Source organism: Electrona antarctica (genome assembly GCF_951216825.1).
Source record: "Electrona antarctica genome assembly, chromosome: 8".
NCBI lineage: Eukaryota > Metazoa > Chordata > Actinopteri > Myctophiformes > Myctophidae > Electrona > Electrona antarctica.
The window spans coordinates 3,746,535-3,771,349 of record NC_136789.1 but is presented as its reverse complement, the minus strand read 5'-3'; the positions used below and the strand labels follow the sequence as shown (position 1 = coordinate 3,771,349).

The window sequence follows — 24,815 nt, the reverse complement described above, 5'->3', positions numbered from 1 at the left end:
GAAAGGTAGATATCATATGCAATACATATTACTATATAACTGAAGGCAATCATTCGATCTGAATATTGTAAAATGGGTTTGTGATCTACGCAGCACACAGACAAGTGTAAGGCGTGTTGTATATATGAACACTTCATCATCTCAAACCTTCACATACTGTACACAACAGTGTGATATTAACAGACGGGATCAATACTTTTCTGAGCTTGAAAGCAGCTGTTGGCAGGGATCTTAGATCCCTGGAGCTCAGCTCAATAGCAACACTAACAGCTGCACTAAGATGGTGAATGCAGGGAGGAGACCTTGTGTACCAAGAAAAAAAAAACTGAAAGAAAGAAAAAGAGAAAACCTCCATCTGCTTGTGGGACGCTTGGATGTGTCTCTGCTGCACTACACCCCACACCCACTGTCTGATTATACTTAACCCTATGATGGTGCCCCGTGCTGAAAATAGCCCATATAAAACACACAACACGTCGCAACGTAATGCATTGTGAGCTTGTATAGAACGGCAATTTTTAGCAAAGATATTTGGTGTTCTGTTCTGTTTTATGGCTGGATATGGCTGCAGTGATAGTTCCTCAGTTCATTCTGGCATTTTGGATAATTTACTTCCGTTTTACCACCTGCCTGTGATAAATCAGCAGGGTGCACAATTAAAAGTTTCCAACGGATCGTAAAAAGAGGATATGAAAATGACTGTGGCATATTGTGATAATAGAGTGAGAACAGGCCTGACAGTGATGCTGGGAGCAGAGAGACTAGATTCTTCTGCTATTTATGCTTGGGTGGGGGGTGTGGGGGGGGGGGGGCATGGCTCCTGTCTGGTTTCCATGGCAACCTGAAGGCTATTATCGCACCTTGCCATTCATTATGAAAGGACTTCAGTTGACAGAGAGAAAGAAAGAAAAAGAAAGAGGGAGAGAGAGAGAGAAAAAGGGGGGGGGGGGGGGGGGAGAATAGAGGATAGTGTGATGCTTTCCCTTCTTAGAGGAGGAAAACGAGAATCCACTAGCATCTACAGATACTTTACTTACTGTAGGCCTTTTCACTTTCCAAACACTGAAAATATAGCTGATCAAGCTTTCATTAAGCATTCACTATGTACATACTGTACAACAGTGTATTACTTTACTACACAACATTGTATTACTTGTATTTACTACACAACATTGTATTGCATCATAATAAAAGGATGTTAATCAGTGCATAACGTACAGTTAGTACAGACACTACCATATGGTCTCTGTCGGGTGGAAACCTTGTATGTCCAAAGCCATGACTTCTCAGGAAAGAGAAAGAAAGAACCTGTGTTCCGATGGATCGAATGTGGTTATTGAGGGGCGATAGCCCCTCCTATGTCTAGCTTAAAGTGTGCCCAAACCCAAACTTTGTCCTACACAAACATTAAATGCCATTGACAATGAATGGACAATTTTGAGTGTTTGTGTAAACACAAACATTGCATAACACAAACATTGAAGACGAAGGTGAGGACGCAAATTATGATTGGCCGGAATGAGATTATGTACTGTATGATGATAAGAGCGCCCCTCACTTCACACGGGTGTGATTTTTACTTAGTGACAAGCTCTTTAATGGTTAAATATGTATTAACCCCTTTCACAGATTTCACTTCATAGTCCGGCAGCCGAGATGGACGGGTGGGAAATTTGGTATAGTCTTTTTTTTATTGGCCTAAAATATTGTCTACATACATGAATCCACTTGCTGACCGGCTGTCACTATTGGGCAATTGTTGTTTCTTGTGACCCTCCCATTAACATCCTATGGCAGGCAAAAATGACAAACTTTCCTTTTGCTTTAAGTAGCATGTGACATGTCAAACTAGGGGGTTTTCATGATTCTGAATCCATTCCAAGAATGAGTTTATTTTTTTAAACATTTTTTTTTGGCTTTTGCCTTTAGACACAGTAGGCGGAATGGGGAGAGAAATGGGGAGAGAGATGGGGGGAAGACATGCAGTAAAGGCCGTCGGGATCGGGAGTCGAACCCGCGGCACACTGTCAGACTGGATTACCAGCCAAGGTGCCTGGACCACTGAGCCATGGCCCAGGCCTCCAAGAATGAGTTGGGCTAAAAACGGCCATAGACGTCATAACAAATGTGATGTGGTCAGCACATTTTGGGCACATTTGGGCAAGTGGCTATGGCTGCTTTTCACATGCTACTTAAAGCAAAAGGAAAGTTTGAAATGTTTGCCTGCCATAGGATGTTAATGGTATAGGGTCACAAGAAACCCCTATAAAAAAAATGCCCAAAAGTGACAACTGTTCAGCAAGTGGATTCATGAATGATATAGACAATATTTTAGGCCAATAAAAAAAGACTATATACCAAATTTCCCACTTTAAACAAAAGAAGCCTCTCGGCTGCCGGACTATCACTTTGTTCAGGAACAGCAAACATAGCTGATCTACATACTGTATTGTGAGAAATAGTGTTGCACTGCATTTGTTGAGTTGAGTCAAAGTTTGACTCAGGATAGGAAGTTTGACTTCCAAAAGGAAATGTATTGCATAATATACAAATTTGTGCCCTGATCCCCTGAATGTAGTGCTGGAAATACTTTTCTTCAATTCATCCTATATACTTTTTTCATTAACTCAGTCAAATGAGGCGTGGTTTCCGAATTGTGTGTAGCTGTGCTGCAGTATTGTCAATATCATGGTCAGTATCATGTCAGTATCAGGGTAAGTGGAAAAATGGAATATCCGCACTCTTGTATAAAGTTTATGAGTTTCTTTATTTCATGAAATCACAGCAGCAGTCCAGAATAGAGAAACGAACGCGTTACGGCACGCAGGCCTTCCTCAGCGTTTCAAACATCAGGTATCAGGGTCAGAATCAGGTCAATATCATTGTCAGTATCATGGTCAGTATCAGGTCAATATCAGGTCAGTATCAAGTCAGTATCAGGACATTATGTCAGTATCAGGTCAGTATCAGGTAGTATCATGTCAATATCATGGTCAGTATCATGTCAATAGCATGTCAGTATCATGTCAATATCATGGTCAGTATCAGGTCAATATCAGGTCAATATCATGGTCAGTTGAGTATCATGGTCAGTATCAGGTCAGTATCATGGTCAATATCTGGTCAGTATCAGGGTCAGTATCAGGTCAATATCATGTCAGTATCAGGTCAATATCATTGTCAGTATCATGGTCAGTATCATGTCAATATCATGTCAGTATCATGGTCAATATCATGGTCAGTATCATGGTCAGTATCATGGTCAGTATCAGGTCAATATGGTCAGTATCAGGGTCAGTATCATGTCAATATCATGGTCAGTATCAGGTCAATATCATGGTCAGTTGAGTATCATGGTCAGTATCAGGTCAGTATCATGGTCAATATCTGGTCAGTATCAAGTCAATATCAAGGTCAGTATCATGTCAGTATCATGGTCATTATCATGGTCAAAATCTGGTCAGTATCATAGTCAGTAAAAAAAAACAACGTAATGCTTAAAAAACCTTCATGTAATAAATGTAGCCTACCTCTGAGGGAGACCACAGAGGGTGAGATTTAACTCTGTGTTCTCAGAGGAGACACTGGCCCCTTTTCCGCCGGTTGGTTCCCAATGGGAACCGGTTCAGTTCTTTTTGGTTCTTAGTCCATGAGCCAGATCTCCAAAACTGGAACGTTAATTATGAATTGAGTGGGCAAAACTATACCTATATTAGATTGGTATCACCATGAAACGTCCCCGGTTCGCTTACACGAAGACAATGGTTTATTGTATTACAACTTTTACATTTTTAAATATGCAAATGGAATTATGTAGAAAAATATGCAAAATAATCGAAAATATGCAAAATAATGAAAATATGAAAAAGCTACTACTGTGGAAGGGTTATTATGTATTAATTTACTTGTATTGATCCTATAAACAATTTTATATAGGTCTAGTTTTACCCACCAATTTTGGAGCTCTGGCTCATGGACTAAGAACCAAAAAGAACTGAACCGGTTCGCATTGGGAAACAACCGGTGGAAAGGGGGTCACTGTGTAGTACAGCCCCAAGGAACAGTCAGTTCCTCTTTTCTGTTTACCTTGTATACGGACGACTGTGTCAGCTCACATCCAAATCAGTTTGTTATCAAGTTTTCAGATGACACCGTAATACTTAGTCTGCTCAAGAGCGATAATAACATCCTCAGCCATACAGCTGGAGTAGACAAGTTTATAGAGTGGTGTGATACAACATCTGAAAATGAATGTAAACAAAACAGAGGAGGTCATAGTGGATCCCAGGTCCATAGGAGACCACAGTATGACCACAGTGTTCATGACCATAACATCAAACAGGTCCCCTCGTATACATACCTGGGAGTGCAGATCGATGAGGACCTGAGCTGGCACACGCATGTTACAACACTGTGTTCTAAGATACACCAGCGTCTACACTTTCTTCAAAGACTTAGGCTTTTCGGAGTCAGTGTAAATATTATGTTGACCTTTTACAGGGCTAGTATAGAATCAATCTTAAGCTATGGTATGTCCAGTTGGTTTGGCAATTTAACTGTGAAATACAAATCTCAAATAAGTAGGCTAGAAAATATGGCTGGGAAGATCATGGGCATGGGCATGGGCATGGGCATGTCCACCCCCCCCCCCCATCACTCCCCAGGCCATTTTTAAACAAGCAGTGCTCGGAATATTGTATCTGTCCCTTTGCATGTATTGAACCGAGAGTAGGAGCTAATGCCATCCGGTAGGAGATATAGACCTCCACGGTATGTGTATAATAGATTTAAACACTCATTTGTTCCCCTCAAATCAAAATCAAAATGCTCAATCAGAGATTGCCGAATGCACTTTATTGACTAGTTGCACTTTATCAAGGGAATGTGTGCAATATCTCAGGTTTTTATGTTGGTGTGTTTCATGGTGTTTTTCTTTTCCTTCTGTGAATGTGTATATGTTATTTGTATGCAGCTGTGACTCTGTCTCCAAGATTTCTCCTTAATAGGGAGACAAATAAAGACCACCTTGAACCTTGAAGCTTAATTCATAGGCTAAAATTGCAGATTTACAAGCGCATGCGACACAATGTGACGCACTGCAACGCTTTGTGATTCTGAAGATATTATAGGCACAAGTGCAACAGCATTGTGCAAGGAAGTAGCGGCTACTTCATTGGATAATGCTGTCGTGTGCGCTACTTAGTAGCCTATAAGTCAGGCTTAGCATGTCAGCCTGATTAAATAATTTTCAACATGACCACCAAGTCAGAGATTAGTGCCGAGCTGGCCAGCTGTGTGGCCACTGCTGCTGCTCTGTGTGGCCACTGCTGCTGCTCTGTGTGTGGTGAAGGAAGGAGAGAGGCCACTGTGCCAATGCATTAGCAGCCATGGTCCATTCCCCTTGTCCCCAGAGAAGACATTAACATTCTCCTCAGAAGAGCCATGGGATCTGCCTTCAATGCTGTCTTGACCCTGAACAAAAGACAGTGAGAGAGAGAGAGAGAGAGAGAGAGAGAGAGAGAGAGAGAGAGAGAGTTTGTGTGTGTGTGTGTGTGTGTGTGTGTGTGTGTGTGTGTGTGTGTCACAGACAGGCTGAGGGTGTGTAACTGTGTAAAACGAGGAGAAAGCGACAGGCAGAGTGAAGGAAATCTAGGAGAGAAATAATTTCCTTAATGTATCTGGATTAGCATTGTACCTGTCAAGTGTATCATTTAAAACAAAAACAACTAATCTCTCCAAAAGAATACTTTTCAAGGATTGAGAAACTGGTTGATTTTACTGTCTACAGTAAAAGGCACTAGGCAAAAAAACTATTGTTTAACTAAACAGTATTAAGCCTACAATGTGTATAATGGCTATGAAGCTTTGTTATTAGTTCCATATTCCATAAATTGGCTACTGGACACAAAACTAGGCAAAAATATGGAAACTGGAAAACTGGAAACAGGGATATCAAATTGAGATTCTGTGTGGAGATTAAGTAGCAACTCACTTAAAAACTGTAATGGATTATATGTTTCAATTTAGTGAAACAATACAAACTCGACCGGAATGTGGGATTTCTGAGATGGTTTGTAGGAATTTCAACCAGGAACGTTCAATGCCATATTTAAAGTATTGGGTACAGTACTGCATGGTATCACTGGTTTATGTGCTAATGAATATGTGCTTTCAGGATGTCAGGGAAAAATATGGTCTTGAGAACTAGGTAAAGTGCTTGCAGTTAAGGGAAACGAATAGGTCCTTCCATGGATGCAAACAGTTTAATTAAGGTTATAACTAATGCTATACACATTGGGATGCAGGTTGGTTTTCTGTGCACTTCAACAAGAGCTGGTGAAATGCTGGGGTGACTGTGCTTTACACAAACTAAACCAAATTATCAGTGAAATCTTAGATCAAAATATTGGTTTAAATTGTGTATAATTCACAGACATGGAAAGAATTCTGTAAGTTTTGGGAAAAAAAGTATTGTAATGGAAGCTTATCATGTGCATGTTTCTGTAGTCATCATGTAAATTCAACATTGAAATACTGTATTTAGCTTAGTATTTCACATACTAAACAGTACTGTACAATATGGAAAGGATGAAAGACCATGACGTCAGTATTAGAACAATACAGGCAACATAAGTTAGTTTGAAGATGGCAATTGTCCCAAAATCAGTCATAGAATATCTGCAGTATTTTTCAATCAAATCTGGTACAGTATGGGATGGCGCAGTGGCAAACTACCTGCTCACTACTGCACAGTCTGGGGGTTTATAGGATCCCCATTAGAGACATTTTAAACAGCCTCTAGTCTTCCTGGGGTCCTGAACAAAGCAAATACAATACAGATGTACAACTAAAAATACAAATGAATGTAAAAAAAAAAATCTTTAATTTCGAATCCACCATGGTGCATCCGGCTTTGTCGAGCGTCTACTCTATAGTGTAGACCAGGGGTTCTCAACGTTTTTGGCCGGGGACCCCCGGAAATGCTTTGGCAATGTCTCGGGACCCCCGCCCCGCCCCCTCCCGACCCCCAATATAAATTGACTGCTACAATAACCTTAAACCATTTTGGGCGGGAACCCCTTTTGGTGTTTTAAGCATTGTTATAATTTAGCTATTGAAAAATAGCAGATCTACAAGCTCATAGCGCGCCACCGAGTGGCGCGCTACGAGCTTGTAGGTCTGCTATTTTTGAAAAATCGTGAAAATAAAATTTAAAAAAAAATCTTTTTTTTTTTTGAAAATAATTTGGGGACCCCCTAAAATATTTTGGCGACCCCCCGAGGGGTCGCGACCCACGGGTTGAGAACCCCTGGTGTAGACGAACACAATCTCCCCGTGTTCAGGGGAGGGAAGACGGGCAGGTAGGGTGGTATTAGTCTCTTCACGTACTCGTGCGGGCTGGGGCGGCACCTGGGGCGGGAGTGTGGGATGGAAGGAGCAGGACGAATGATCTACATCCTCCCGGTGGGGGCTCCTCACTGGCAGGTGAGCCAGTAGGATAGAACAGCAGTGAGTGACAACACACAGAAATGTGTGTGGGGAGGAATCAATTGGCATAACGTCTAAATTGGGGAGAAAAAGTTTAAAAAAGTATAAGAATAAAATAAATGTGGTACAGTATATGTCAAATAAATGTATTATACTGTAAGTTACTGGTATAATTTGCTCAAGCTGTGACTCCTGTGAGAGAGTGGCATGTGTACACATGCAGTGCCACTTTCTCACAGCTTGAGCAAATTATACCAGCTTATTACTTCGATTATTTTCCTCCTCAACCATAGTAAGGAGAAATGTATAATTACAATAATTTCATTCAGAATGAGCAAACTCCCAGAAAGAGCCTGGTGCAGAGGCCAGGTCCTGGTTCAGCTGAGAGGTATGATAAAGAGCCTGGTGCAGAGGCCAGGTCCTGGTTCAGCTGAGAGGTATGATAAAGAGCCTGGTGCAGAGGCCAGGTCCTGGTCCAGCTGAGAGGTATGATAAAGAGCCTGGTGCAGAGGCCAGGTCCTGGTCCAGCTGAGAGGTATGATAAAGAGCCTGGTGCAGAGGCCAGGTCCTGGTCCAGCTGAGAGGTATGATAAAGAGCCTGGTGCAGAGGCCAGGTCCTGGTTCAGCTGAGAGGTATGATGCCTAAAAGAGCCTGGTGCAGAGGCCAGGTCCTGGTTCAGCTGAGAGGTATGATAAAGAGCCTGGTGCAGAGGCCAGGTCCTGGTACAGCTGAGAGGTACGATGCCTTCTCAGCCTGGTGCAGAGGCCAGGTCCTGGTTCAGCTGAGAGGTATGATAAAGAGCCTGGTGCAGAGGCCAGGTCCTGGTTCAGCTGAGAGATAAAGAGCCTGGTGCAGAGGCCAGGTCCTGGTACAGCTGAGAGGTATGATAAAGAGCCTGGTGCAGAGGCCAGGTCCTGGTCCAGCTGAGAGGTATGATGCCTTAAAGAGCCTGGTGCAGAGGCCAGGTCCTGGTCCAGCTGAGAGGTATGATGCCTTCTCAGAGGCCAGGTCCTGGTCCAGCTGAGAGGTATGATGCCTTCTCAGAGGCCAGGTCCTGGTGCAGAGGCCAGGTGGTTCAGAGGCCAGGTCCTGGTCCAGCTGAGCGGTACGATGCCTTCTCAGCTCTCGTTACCTCCAAGCTTCTGCTTTCATCTTCACTTTACTCAGCTAACCCTGTTGTCCTTTTCTGACATGGTTTGAACTGATTAAATGAATAGCTTCTCAAATTCACAGTAGCCATAGCCATCTATTCATTCCAGCCAAAAAAAGACAGATACTTCTCCCTTTGGAAGTCATAGTTCAAAGTTAAAATACTTATTTTCATGAATTTGACAATTTGTACATGCCCAGATCAATCCTGTTCCATTATTTTCAAGTGACTTATACCACAGTTGCTGCTTGGTTGCAACTAAGATGCCAATCAGATCTCTGGTAATCAAAAGACTATCATATTCATTATAGTTATGAAAAGGAACCAACAAACCGCTATACAGTGTATATCGCCACAATAGATGGTATAGCAAACATTGAATAGAACATGGCTCACCATGTTTATAGGAAAATGGTTAGAAAGAGTCTTTGAGCAATAAGATTAGCTAGTTTAAACTATCTGTTGCAGACCTACAATTTGTCTCTTTAGTCACATATATATAGACCAGCCTATGATATACTTTCCTTAGTCTAACCAAACCTGTTCTTAACTTGATAAGTTCCATTATGAGATGTTCATACAAGTCAGAATTGAATGTAATAAATTGAAACTGAATAAGCCTATCTCACAGAATTTCCCCACCCCCTTTTTACGCCCCCTTTCGGGACTAGTGGTGATAGCATGACGTCACTCCATAGACTCTACATGTTAACGGACGTTATTTAAGAAGTCTACAACTTTTGTTTTCTCAAGGTAAGGTTTGTTCTATCTGTTCGAGCTGATTTACCATCTTGTTTGCTTCATAATAATATTGGTCTGTCACATTTTTACATTAGGAAATGTACTTAGATTCTCCAGAGAAAAAAACGTGTAAATGCTAATGTTAAATGACACCACTATCTACCGGAAGTGGGCGTGGAAAGCGGGCTGTGAGATAGGCCTATTATGCCGACTTGGTTGTCTTGGTGTTAATTCTGCATGACACATTAATTGGATAGCCGAAAACGAATATGCCTGCTGTTTAGCTACTATATTATTATTCAGAAAACTAAGTCAGTCAAAGATTTGTTTGACGATGGCACGTTTGCTTCATTTGAACAGATTGCTCGAAAGTGTGATGTACCCAGAACCCCCTTTTTCCGTTACTTGCAAGTCCGTGATTTAGTTCGTCAAAAATGTACTAGCTTCCCGACCATTCCACCTAATTCACCTACAGACATACTCATAGCATCAGCTCCTGTTAGTCTTAAGGGAAAACATGGGGTGTTGCAATGTACATTTCTCCACCGGGTGTGCTGAACCAAGGTTAGGTTGGCCAGTACTGATGATGTACTGTAGATCCAACGTGCGATAGATGCCACCAGGCTCCAGCTAATCTTCTTCATATGTTTTGGACCTGTCCTGCCTTACAGTCTTATTGGTCATCCATATTTGGTGTTCTTCCTGAAACCATACCCCTGCCTAAATATCAGACCTTGGCGCTTTTGTGACTCTTCTGGCAAGACGTCTTATTCTGGTCCAATGGGAAAAAAACATACCCTCCCTCACATTCACGTTGGATCTCTGATATACTATACTTTTTAAAATTGGAAAAAATGTAATATACTGTAGACTTCCATCTCCAAATTCAGTAAAGTATGGCAGCCTTTTCTATCGCATGTTGACCGCCTTACACTCGTAACCCCGACTGAACCTGATTAGCTGTTACCCGACTAGCCTGCCTGTCTTGCCTGGATGATGTTTGCAACCATGAGCTGATTTGTATATTGATTGTATTTCTTTTTTATTTTTGTTGTTTTCTTCTTGTGTGTGTGTGTTGGTTTTTTATATTTTTGTATTTTTTGTTTTTCCTTCTCAGCCTGATTCTATGTTTATTATAAAAATGAATATTCAGTAGTCAATTAAATTATTGAATGTTTGGCATAAGTACTACAGAAAGCTGAAATGAAATAATTAAGCTATATGTAGGGAGTTATAATTACCTTAATTGCTAAGCACAATTCATGTTTGTTTTACTGGTATTGCTAGTATATAGATATACAATTTATCCAATTTATTTTGCACACATTACCTGCTAAACATGATGTAAGTTATCACTGTGCAACAAATGAACAATAACGTCAGTGTCACAAAATGTATTAAATTGAAAGAAATACCAACTCCTCACCACAAGAGAATGATGTGTTTATTCTGTCAACATTATCGTACAATACAGAAGTAGTGTGAGATAGGCTTATGAAAATCACATTAATTTACATCAGGTCAAAGCAGTGAGTCTCAAACAAAGCATTTCGGTTGAGGGCAAGACCATCAGTGCTGCTTTCATTAATCTCAGCCATATTCCGATTTTGCCTGAACCACACGATGTGGGGCTAGGTGGTCAGAGCCAGATCTGTACAATGCTTAGCACTGATTAATAACGGCTCTTTGATTGGTTCACAGCTGGTGGGACCAGGGCCTAAACCATCTCCACTGACCTGAAATGGGGAATGTTAGACAAAGCTGACAAAACTAACTGTTATGCAAAACAACCATTAGGGCCAATGTTGTATTACAAATATCTACGAGGCACTGCAGGTAGAGTAGCTGCTGTAACAGTACAGTAAGCTAATGGAGCTAATAAATAAATCAAATATATCGCAAAACAGATATTTAAATTAACAGAGGCAGACCAAATAAAAACTCATACAGATTAAGAACCTTTTCAATGTCATAGTTCTTTTTGATACCATTGGTACAGGGCCTCTTTTTCTGGGTGTCTGACTCATTGAGTTAGAGACCTGTAAAGGTCCATTTAGAACGCTGGCCTAAAGGAACCGTGAGGGTCCCTGGATCCTACTTTGAGAACGAACCACTGCTCTAGAATCTTAACACAAACATGATTACACACTAGCTACACAATGATGTCAACATAGAACAAACTGCCGGAGCAACCACATTCTTATGCAGATGTTTCAATGGCCTACAATGCAAATTTAAAAACATTTTATTGATGAGGTCAGATACATCAGATACTGGATTTACATTTAATACAATATACAATAGTTCTTGGTGCTTCTTTTCCCATGTCTGTCTGTCTGTCTGTCACACACCCATATTGGTCAATGGAGTGCCAGTCCTGACCATAGTGGTGAAGTGCCTGTCAAGAAGAGTTACTGTATCAGTTCTTCCTCTACCCCAGCACGCACGCACGCACGCACGCACGCACACACGCACACACGCACACACGCACGCACGCACGCACACACGCACACACGCACACACGCACACACGCACACACGCACACACGCACACACGCACACACGCACACACACACACACACAGTAAGCATGTTTCACATGCTCCCAAGATACACTGACACCAGCACATGGCACATGTCAGGAGCAGGTACAGTACATACAGACAGGAAGGATATATCTATATCAAGGTTACTACAGGTGACATCATCTGCAGTAATAGGTCACTAGTCTCTGTTCCATGACAGCTTTACTGTTTTAGAACAAGAACGGCTGCACATGGTAAAGTGTCAGGTAAGCAGCCTGTGGCTTCAAAATGTGCCTATTAGCCGGGCACAGAGAAAATATTGTCATTCCCTTGTCGTAGGAAGGCGTTGGCAGGAGAAAAAAAGAAAGAAAAAAAATGTGGCAGGAGACAGAAGCTGATTTGGGTTGAGTGCGGCAGAGGCAGAGAGCCTGGGAGTGCAAAACGCACAAGATGGCGGCAGCCTGCAGCAGCGGCAGCAGCAGCAGCAGCAGTGACGGGAGGGGGCTATAGTCAGCTCTGTCCGGGCCGGGGAGAGCTGAGGCTTGAAGCGAGAAGGTTAACCTGCACAGGGCACTCCGGTGCCAAGTATCACAGTGACTCGGAGCCAGCCCCTTCCCACAGCCCCCCATCCAGAGGGGTGGGGCAGGCAGAGTGGCGCCAGTACCCAGAGAAACATAGCTAGGTGAAGAGGGAGGGTACAAGAACAATAGCATGCCTAGCGCCCAGACAAGAGCTGCAGCACTGCAGTGATAAGGGAGGGAGCGGGGTAGGGGTGGGGGCAGAATGTGTGTGTGTGTGTGTGTGTGTGTGTGGGGGGGGGGGGGGGGGGGGTGGCGCACCTGCGACAGGCTGAATGAACCCAAATGGACTGAGTAACCGAGCTACATTCACAGACATGGGTTCAGTCTTCCAGCCAGGGAGCAGAGGGCATTTCAGGTCTCTCAGTGAGCATGAGTGGGCAGGGGGATGGATGGTGGCACGTAGTGGCTAATGCGGCTACAGAAAACAGATGACTGCAACATAAGCATAACGCTGGTACAGATGTGTGCATTCACAGCAAGCAAACAAAAACTGGCTCCGAAACTATGGAATGAACTTCCAAGTTCTCATTGCAATCAGAACTGTAGACTCACTCCCGATCTTCCGCCGTAGTCTGAAAAAACACACCTCTTCAGACTCCATCTTAGCCCGTAGCACTTGCCCTAGCCTCGGCAATCTTTCAGGCGTATGCAAAGGCTCCACTTATGTAATTTAGATTTATTTAGACATAGCACTCTATAGTGTATACTCATAGTTTCATTGTACAGATATTCTACTGTTAGACGGATTTATATTTATAATATAGCATTTTATGTAGACGTAGCATCTATAATGTATACTATACTAATAGCTTCACTGTACAGATAAGATAAGCTACTGTTAGACAAAATCAGATTTTAGGTTCTTAGCTTGCTTATGATTCTTGATGACTATTTTTATGAATTTGATATATTACCATGTGTTGTTGTTCTAGCTTACTGTTTTCTGAGCTTCATATTTCATCTGAAATCCAATGAAGGTGATTAGTTGAGACATAATCTAATAAGCAAATACCGTACGTACTGTAATTGCCTCATGTAATCTTCATAGTTTAGAGAAGTCTATATGACCACCACGATCCATATAAAACTTGAATATAAATAAAAATAGAAACATGCAAAACGCCCTGAAATCAAGTCATTGTAGACTATGCTTGTGTCCAACAAGGTATCAATTTGCTTTTTAATTATCAATCGTCGATAAACTACTATGATTGAATTGAGTTCTAAATGAATATTGATGTGACTGTACCGTATGTGTTAGTGTAGCAGAGTAGCTCATATCCTGATGACCAAAAGCCTAATATCTCCCCCAGCCAAGGGGGAAATCCCCTTTAGGCTAGCGCTTAAGAATAGATGTTGCCTTCGCACGCAGGAGACCTGCGTTCAAATCTCTTAGCATTGCCTCTGATTTCAGTCAGCACTTCAAATAACACCTGTTGAGGTGTATTCAACAATTGCATTATACTGTAGGTCTTTAAATTGTGGTTGCAGTTTAGATGGATGAGCCAGTTTTACAGTAAATGACTGGCCAGGAACGGATCCAGGAAAGTTTGTGCCACAAAGTTGTATTTGTACAGTTGGAGGCCATCGATATTGTCCTTTTCTTTTTGCTGATGTTTGCGTGATCTGCGCAAAAGGACAGTTAACCCATTTTGGGCGGGAACCCCTTTTATGTTATAATTTAGCTATTTTTGAAAAATCGTGAAAATATTTATTTCAGAAAACTGGAGGATTTAGAAGGATTTTTTAAAATTTTGAGGTCAGGCCTAAATGGGTCAAATGATAAGGGACAATATCGGTGGCACCCAACTGTAAGTCTGAGAGTGTACAAATGGAACCAAATGGACCCGTATGGGTCCATTTGTACACTCTCAAGAGTTATATTAACATTCAGGATTGTTTTGTACAGTAAAGCATCTTGTTACAGCTGTTACATACCGATACAATGTCAGCAATTACTAAAAAGCATTTTTAGAAAATATAACAGCAGAAGTCTTTTTTTCTTCTGAATTATATAATTTATAATTATGCATGTTTCATTATATAGAAAATAAGCCTTGCCTAGTATTTCGATGAATTTCATCCTCTCCCAAGGAAGGTGTACCATTTATAATACTGTATGCCACACACTGTACCAAAGTTTATAGTGACAAACATCATACTATAATCAATGTATACAAACATTTGATACCATCAAAATCTATTAATCAAAGGAAATGCCACTGGGATAAAACAGAAAGAAAGTTGTTGGGGAGCATTATGAGTTTCACTTTGAAACAGTAGTTTCCAAACATTTTGTGCCCAAGGCACAGGAAAGGTCAAAATCTCAAGGAAGCGAAAATAGCAACGTGTTGTGAGCTAGTTCTGCTATTTTAAAATGACGCCTATAATAACATATACCCAAAATAGGGACCCCAGGTTCAAAGTGGTTAAAATATATATTTATTAATGGCATATAATCTGTCTCCTAAAGGTAATTCATAACTTTTGTAAGGTTGTATTGCAATAACACAAAATCCCAAGGCACATAGAGACTTGTCTCATGGGACACCAGTGTGCTTCGGCACACCGTTTGAGAACCACACTCCTTTAATACACACTGATCTATAGTGCTGTGTCGATGGTCGGCCATTTTACAACTTAGCAAATATCTGGCAAACACTGGGTGGCAGTGGTGAGGTAGAAGGTCTGGTCTTCATTACTCTTGCAACGCGCGCGCACACACACACACACGCACACGCACACACGCACACGCAGGTACGTTGGTCAAATATGTACTACTGTACTGCAAAATATTGGCACATCAGCAGCAACACTATTCCATCACAGAAAGAGATAATATTGCAAGCATTCTGGGACATAAACGCTGACATCGTATCGGTTATCAATCTACACATTTGCCAGCTATATACAGTACTACTGCAGGTCTCCCCATGTCCCCATGTGCATTCTCTCTCTCTCCCCATCTCCAATCCCTCCATTTCCGCTTGTATACTCACTCACGCTCTCTCTCTATACCCGACTGTCTCTCTCCCTCCGTCTGTCTGTCTCTCTCTCTCTCGTCTCAGTCTTTGTGTGTGTCTGCTGGCTGAGGGAAACAGTGCCATTCTGGCAGCATCAACAACACAGTCATTTAACAGTAGTAAGTAAGAGAATACAGTAGTATGGGTTAGGGATGCATAATGTATTGTTCACCATATTGGTATCGGTTGATGTACCTAAGAATGCAATATGAGTATCATCGGTATTATCAAAATAATCCTCATATTTTTGCCGATATTTTATATTATATTTATGCTTGAATGTAAAGATGAAAAAAGCCTTTTGTGACGAGTCAAGGCAGCAGATTCAATCAGTGTTTCCCAGGGAAGCTTTCAAAAGTATCTATCAACCTGTAGAACAAATATAAGCAAACCAGTTGGAAAAATGTTAAGCAAAAATAAATGTTACTCTTTGTTACATTTAAGTTGTTATAGCTGTACAGAATACTGTACATTTGGAAATAGTGTAGTGTTCATCAGTGGGCCTATTAAATCAGGTAATAAGAATAAAAAAGATCAGATAATCAGATAATCACAGTTACTGTATAACAGGTGTAAGGTAAACGCTACCATATTGCAATATCAGTATTGATCGATTTGACCATGCAATTAATCCGATTTAAATTGGGTTGTCCATTTAGTTCCATTTGTGCACTGCACTCCCAGAGTTAAATGAACATAGATTTGACAGTGTACTGCTGTATACCTATGGCTCCAAATGGGAAAGCAGAAAGCCTGATGAGCTCAGATGGCACCACATGCAACCAGAGGACAGCACGCACACGCAGGTATTCATGTATTTCTACAAACGCACACACAGTGAAAAGAGTGTTGATTTATCTTATATCCACTCTGTAGCTGTACACACACGCGCATGCACGCACACACACTTTTATGTAGACATACAGTACTACATGACATGTACATACATACAGTATAAGACAACAGAATCACACAAAGTGGATTTCTGCTACATCCTTACTATACGTACAAAAGTCTCACGCACGCGTGCGCGCACGCACGCACGCACGCACACACACACACACACACACACACACACACACACACACACACACACACACACACACACACACACACACACACACACACACACACACACACACACACACACACACACACACACACACACACACACACACACACACACACACACACACACACACACACACACACACACACACACACACACACACACACACACACACACACACACACACACACACAGAATCCAGGGACAGTGTGCACCATATTGGTGCTGTATGATGTACTGCAGACCACTGCAATGGCAGACAATGGTGGAAAAAATACTCTCATTTACTTAAGTAAAAGTATCAATACTGCAATGTAGAAATACTCTGTTACAAGTAAGTCTGGAATTCAAAATGTAGCCTACTTGAGTATAATTACAAAAGTATTGGTATCAAAATATACTTAAAGTAAAAGTACTCATTATGCAGAATGTCTCATTTCACAAGTTTTCACATGTATACTATTATTTTGAAAATAGCAGATATACAAGCACACAATGCACAATATGTGCTTGTAGATCTGCTATTTTCAAATGTCCGAAATGTATGTATAGGGCTGAAGTGTTTACTGTATGTTTTGTAATAATAAATATTAATAATCAAAAGTAACTAAAGTTTTCAAATAATGGTAGTGGAGTAAAAGTACAATATTTGAATCTGAAATTTAATGGAGTAGAAGTAAAAGCATTGGAAATTGGAAATAGTCAAGTAAAGTACAAATACCTCAAAATTGTACTTAAGTAAATGTACTTTTCACCACTGATGGCAGATCATCAGACTGCATTCATTCATGCCAAACTCCATAGCAATCACCACAACATCCTGTTGGGTTTCATCAGGAAGGAAAACTCAAATGTAGTCCGTCGTCTCCCCCTCCCGATGTAGAGAGGCAACTGCAACAATGTCGGAACTACAATAAAGATGGCGACGCAGCGTGCGTCCACTCAGGTGTGCCGTCTGCTTCAAATGAGGCCGATTCTACAAATGCCTTCTAAATCAGTATTTCTTTCGAGATTTTTCTAAACATTTTCAAAGATTGCAGATGTACAGTACATGCTCGCAGGGCGGCATGAACTGAAGTGAAGCGCTCCTGTGACTGTGAGCTTGTATATCTGCTATCAGTATTTTTGAATTGCCAACGCAAAAGATCTAAAATGACACAGATGCTTTCGTGGTTTTAATGGGATAAGTGGCACTGACATTGGCAAGCAGTAAGTGTACTACCCGACACCAGGGTTGACATTGTCAATAGTGAGAGAGCGGGAAAGCACCTCCAACCACTGCAGATGTTCTAGTTATATGGTATTAACATACTCTACCTTACAGATAGGGTAAAATGAGGTTTCATTCTTTAAAATAGCTCCTGGATGATTTGAGACATGTCCAATAACAGAAAACGCATTTTCTATTAATTGCTCATCTAAATAGAAAATGCAGCTGAAACAATACCCTAAATTTTAAACTAATGATCTGAATTGTAACCTCATTACCATGCCTCAATGTGATGGGGAAATAGATTGGAGAAAAAACAACACTATCATTGTATCCAATAAATATGAATAGAGCTCAATGAAAGACAAAACATAGTCAAACACGTGAAGGCTTACATTCACATAAACCATTTCTACGGTGATATTGTCTTTCACTAAAATCTCAGCATGGATTTTTCAATGAGTTTTGAGTAGTGAAAGCACCACATGGCAGACGACTCAGGCCAAAAACCTAAAATGGCCCGTCTCTCGGCCTTCCATCAATCATTCCATCTAATCCGTTCACACTTCCTCTAATCCCATCCTATCCACATGCCATTATTTAATGGCATAGAGCTGTCAAATATAAATTATCATCATTAGAAATAGATTAGATAGATATTTGGCATGCAGCTTTAGATTTATTAACCACTTTTAGTCCTATTTTATACATCAACCAATCAAAAAATGGTACGATGTACAAGCTCACAATGCTTTCTGAGCTTGTAAATCTGCTATGAAAGAAAAATGAAGAATGACTATTATAGACTTTTTATAAAACATTTTGCCACGACATTCCCAAAACAGAGATGTCAGTGTTACTGTGGTTAAAGGGCAGAGGGGTCGAAGCTACAAGCAAAACTAGCATTAACTTAATTCCATCTAGGATCCAGTTTCACGATTCAGCATCCTCTTACATTCAATAGTGAAGTGATAATGAGAACCTTATGTCTCATTGCACACAATGGGTTATCATTGCAATGGGCCACACACACACACACACACACACACACACACACACACACACACACACACACACACACACACACACACACACACACACACACACACACACACACACACACACACACACACACACACACACACACACACACACACACACACACACACACACACACACACTTTGGGAAATCACATTGACTTACATACATACATTTATTCCATATGTACAATAAGCTTTACCTTAACCCCAGGAAACTACAGCAACGTCTAAATGGGGACACCGATTTCATCCCATGCATCCTCAATCAACTGATGTGCTGTTCAGAATGTGTGGTCTATGTCAGGAACGCGCACGCACGCACGCACGCACGCACGCACGATAGACTGATGAGAATTTCCATGAGGTCAAGCACAAGTATACTGAGCTTTCAGTATCACGCTCTCTCCAGTACTTTGTGCTGCTCTCAAGATAAGGCATGCTGCATGCAGAGCTTCTGGACAGAGGGAGTGGAGGAAGTGGCAAGGGCCATTATTGGTGTGCCTTTTCTCTGGTTTATATGGAAAACATGTTCAATACCTTTCACTATGCAGCCCCAATAAGATTAACGGTGCACCGGAACACTCTCAGACTCATCTCATTCTCGTTTATTTCCTGAAAAACGGTTTATTGTGCATACTGGAACAATGCATGATACTGTACAACACTCACTAGGATGTCCTAGATGGCTGCTTCCTCACCACCAGTGCGGTATTCGTATATTGCAGTGGTTTTCAACCAGTGGTCAGGGGACCCCCAGTGGGCCTTGGGGGGGGGTTCCAGGTGGTCCCCAGCTAAATGATGGAAAGTTGCTAACCAAATGGGCCCTTATAGATCTTTAACTCTTGAGAGTGTAAAATGAAACCAAATGGACCGGGTCCATTTGGTTTCATTTTACGCTCTCAAGAGTTAAATTATAGTTACACATCTGCATTGCTTCATTTACAAGAAGTCTACACAATTCAACGTTTGCCTGTTATCTCTCCTAATGGTACCTACATCAATACAGAATAGAATTGTGGACAAAATATCCGTTAGTTTTGGATCTGAGAGGCTAAATCTCATCAAATGGTGGTCCGTGGCTCAAATACCCAATAAATAATGGGCCTTGATATGAAAAGTGTTGAAAACCACTGGTATATTGCATTGTGTCTGTGTATTTGCATGTATGCATAAGCATACCATATGTCCATATCTCAGTCAATGTGTCTGGGCATTTCACCGGAGTCAAATTCTTTGTGCATTCTTTAACCACTTACTTTGTCGTACCATGGTGTCGCACGGCTAAAATAGTCCATCGACAAGCTCACAACGTGTTGTGAGCTTGTCGATGGGCTGTATTCGCAGTGCGTCACCAGCATATGATGGAATATAAATTATTATACAGTAGGCGTAGGTTATTTTGGGGGAATATATGACATGGCTAAACACGGAGGCGAGGGTTAATGTGGTTAATTCAGGGCCCTCCCCCCAAAATTCAGTGTGGTTCTGCAAGTGACAGGATGGTGTCACCTCACACACAAAGTACAGTAGAGTAGCCACTGTCTGGTCATCCCTTCATTCTAGTCACATGGGCTTCAGGCACCAACATTCCACTCTCCATGTCCCCCCCCCCCCCACCCCCGTCTGTCCTCTGTGCCCTGCACCCTACCCTGCAGAAATCCTGAGAGTTAATCAAACTCCCAGAGTGTAGAAATGGACCTGCGAGCGTGCATTTTTACACTCTCAGAGTTCAATTAGCACTGAGGATTTTGCAGAGTGTATGCCTCCCTCTGGGTCTCCTCATTCTGAAAGAAGCTCAATGTTCTTCCCTTCTCGTTTCTCTCTATACTGGTCTAGATTTTCTCACTATGGGTGGATCGAGCATTGAACATTCCTCGCTACCTTGTCTAAAGGATGAAATGGGGTTTTTTTGTAATTATTATCATGATTTCCCTATTTATTAATTTTTGCATCTTTTGTTTCTCCGCCATTTTAGCTTAAACTACTTCCCCATTCCCCTCCCCACGCTCTTTTTGCAGTTATTCCTTGGAGACGTGTGAGTGCCCCTCGCAGCTCCCAAGAACCCAACCCGTGCACATCACAGCAAAACGTCACAAGTTAGGGTCTCAGGGAATGAGAGAGGTACAGATTGTTTTTCGATTTGGCTTTTCTCATAAGCGACATAGTGCAGTAGATAGGATATCTGCTGCTGTTTTAGAGTGCCATGCCTGTGTGTGAATGGAGCAGACAATGGCAGCTTCCTCCCTCCCTGGCTTTGTGCTCCAGCACTGTACATCTCAGTCTTTATCACATAGATACTGAGTCCAGCCTGGACAAGATAAGTCCAAAACCGCACCGCGCTTCCTCCCATGGACAAGTGCCATTTGGTGTATACATTGATATATCCAGACAGTAGTCAAATACTACTATACATACACACTCCAAAAAGCAGCACACTGGATTACTATAACAAAACTAGACCCACGATTCATGTGCAAATTGACCTGGACCTACACACACATAGACAGTAAAATCCCAGCGTTAATCTAACTCCAAAGAGAGTACAAATGGAACCACTGGTCCATTTAGGTTCCATCTGTACACTCGTTGGAGTAAAATTAACACTATGGATTTTACCATGTACTGAATGGCCGTCACTGCATGCCAAGTCACACCCAGGCACACAGCACTTTGCTATTACATGATGTTCAGAGCCTCAATTATCTTCTGGCATTGCAGTCACACCTCCAGTCTGGCCTGGCAAAACCAAGCATGGGACATTGATCGATATCGGACCACCCCTGCCTTCGCTGACCACACAAACAATACCACGCAGGCAGCAGCACAATACTGACTGCAGCAGACGGCCAAAATGCACTGATCATGATCCTGCTTTCGTGGAAATGCATCAACTTCGTTAAAACGCCCCGAATTTCCCCCACTAGATGATTCCCCTGTATCGAGGGCTCCAGCCAGCACAGACAGCGTCCATCGATCACACCACTAGAACCAATATACCGTACCCATTTATCTGGTTCACACAGAACTGACTTTTAAGAAGATGGGGAGGATGAGGAGGTGGGGGGGGGGGGTTGACATGAGAAAAGAGGTAGAATGAGAAAGAGATAAAACTCACCCAGCTATCCATGGTGGCTGAGGCTGCCTGCCGCAGTCTTCTCTCCATGTCTAATGCTTGTCATTCTAACAGATGGAGAGAGACAGAGAGCGAGCGGGAGAGGATGGAGGCGAGAGGAAACGGCAGGACGTGATGGGGTTAAAAGAGAGAGAGGGGAAAGCTGGATTGATTAGAAATAGATTTGAGCGTCACTCGCTCTGGCTTTGTTCGCGAGGAATCCTGCGGGCGGCCACATGAGGCTGCTCGAGCAGACTGCTGTCTGGCCGTCTGCTGCTCAGACATGCAACGGCTACACCATGTGCAGCGAGAGTGAAAGAGAGAGAGGGAGAGAGAGAGAGGACGAGGGAGAGAGAGAGAGAGAGAGAGTGGGAGAGAGAGAGGACGAGGGAGAGAGAGAGAGTGGGGGGGAGAGAGAGTGGGGGGGAGAGAGAGAGAGAGAGAGAGAGAGAGAGAGAGAGAGAGAGAGGACGAGGGAGAGAGAGAGAGTGGGGGGGAGAGAGAGAGAGTGGGGGGGAGAGAGAGAGAGAGAGAGAGAGAGAGAGGACGAGGGAGAGAGAGAGAGTGGGGGGGAGAGAGAGAGAGTGGGGGGGGGGAGAGAGAGAGAGAGAGAGAGAGAGAGAGAGAGAGAGAGAGAGAGTGGGGGGGAGAGAGAGAGAGAGAGAGAGAGAGGACGAGGGAGAGAGAGAGAGTGGGGGGGAGAGAGAGAGAGTGGGGGGGGGGGAGAGAGAGAGAGAGAGAGAGAGAGAGAGAGAGAGAGAGAGAGAGAGAGGGGGGACAGGTGAGAGGTTGATCTGAAATGGGAGAAAACACAGAACATGGACACGAGGGGGTGGGGGGGAGGTGGACAAAAGGAACAAACTGCTGCTAAAAAAAAAGAGAATACAATTCTGAGAAATGATACAGAATGTCTAAAATGGGAAGAGGATAAGAACAGATGATGCATATGCAGTGTGCACCATAAGCCTAGGCAGCGGTGCAAACATATTATGTGCCAACATTAGATATAATAATGAAATCAAAGTGTTGGAAAGCCATAGTATTGCTACTATGGCTATCCACTATCCTGAAAGAAAGAGCATGCAAGCAGCAGGGCGAAGGCTGGAATAAAAACACAGGGCCAAAGATATTCAGTCAACCTAGACAGGCCCTGTCTACTAGACGAGAGACATTAATGCTGCCTGCCACACAAAGCATCCTACAGACCTCACATACTGTATGATACCATATACCGTACAGATATTGTTGTGCTCATGATTTCAGCACACTGCATGCTAAAGTTTCCACATTAGAGAAAAACAGACGGAAGCGGTGCATTATCATCCGTTTTCTTTTCCTTGACAAAAGTTTGAGAGCTACGAAAACGGCAGGCAATGGAGAGCTGGAACGGTCACGCTACTGAATAATAGGAAAGAATGTGTCAACTCCTGTTGCTGTAGTCTCTCTGCCCTCCTCTCTCTCTCCCCTGTGACAGTGAAACCCATCTACAGTATGCCACCTCTTTCTGTCTCTTGTTTCCTTCTGTCTGTCTCTCTCTCCCTCTTTCACACACGCTTCTACTTTCTTCAGTTTCAATATGTCTCACCTCTCTTTTTGTTCTTCCTTTTCTTCCCCTCTCCCTGAACGCTTGCTGGACCGGCCGCTGCAAATCTCTAGGGCAGAGGAGCCGTAGCAGACCATCTGCCTTGCCCCTCTTGCTCAGCCTGCTAAAGAACAGCATCCGACGTAGCCATGGCCTCGCTAGACAGAGAGACAAATAAATAATATCATCCATTCATTGCTCTCCCACAGAGCTGAAACGAGTTGGAAGCCCACAAGAGCGATAGAAAGGACAGAACGACAGAGATGGATACAGAGTGCAAAGAGAGGGAGAGAGAGAAAACGAAGGAGCTTTTAGAGCTTAGGAGAGGAAGGAAGCAGGGAAGGAAAGCCACATTTTGTCTTACACTGTCTCTCATCATGCGCCTTTTCATTAAAGGAAAGAAGAAAAAATCGGAATCCTTTTCCAGTCAGTGAGTTCGGCATTCGCCGCTCCCCCCCCCCTCTCTCTCTCCCTCTCCGTCTCTCTCTGCACACCCCCCCGCTCTCTCTCTGTGACTCTCTGTGAGAATGAGGCATTACAGCGTGTGTATCATGGAGAAGAAAAAAATGAGGGTGGAACAAGAGGACTGAAAGAGAATAGGAGAGAGTGAGAGAGCAGAGGAAATGTGGAGCGAGTGCAGGGAATGATGGAGGGATAAAACAGCGGGGGGAATCCTTGTGCTATGGCGGTCGGGACATCTCTTCACAGCATTTTGTCGCTTGCGAAGCCGCGTAAAGCGGTCACGAGAACAGGCTGGGGGGATATGGTGGAAAAAGCGAGACGAATGGGGTGAGAAGTGAACTGCCCCGAGAGGGTTTCTCTGACAGACGACACAAAGTGGGCTGAGATCAGCGACAGCAGACAAAGTGGCCTATATACAGTAGCACACTCACCCTGTGTTCTTCTATTATTAAACCATTCCCTTTGTTTTTCCTATAGGAAATTATTGTCTTTAGAACAACAAAGCATTATGTCTCCATCTCCTATGCCATTGCCTACATCGCAACATCCTGAACAATCATCCAGAGTCGAGTGTGAAAATGGACCCTTATGACTCCAGAGTTTGATGAATGCTCAGGGTTTTGCAGAGTAGTAGTATGTGCATTTCCAAAGCTGATGTCTCTCTGGGTCACAGACGTCACATGTGCATTGGCTCATCAACATCACATGCACTTCAGGCAGTGCAGCGTTGTTTCAACCCCCCCCCCCCCCATTTTGCACACATTCTCTTTGTTTCTCTTTCCCCACATTACTGTCACACATTTGGGCCGACGACACAACTGAAAAGCGTCAG

At 42.7% G+C, this 24,815-nt stretch overlaps 1 long non-coding RNA gene across 1 annotated transcript in view; it reads right to left on the bottom strand.

Annotated features, from left to right (window-relative positions):
* Positions 1-10,841: 10,841 nt before the first annotated feature.
* Positions 10,842-24,815, bottom strand: part of LOC306927509 — a 74,901-nt gene continuing 60,927 nt past the window's right edge. Inside the window, exon 5 of the long non-coding RNA XR_013790530.1 lies at positions 10,842-11,778. This is a non-coding gene — a long non-coding RNA (uncharacterized lncRNA). The remainder of the gene's footprint in view (positions 11,779-24,815) is intronic.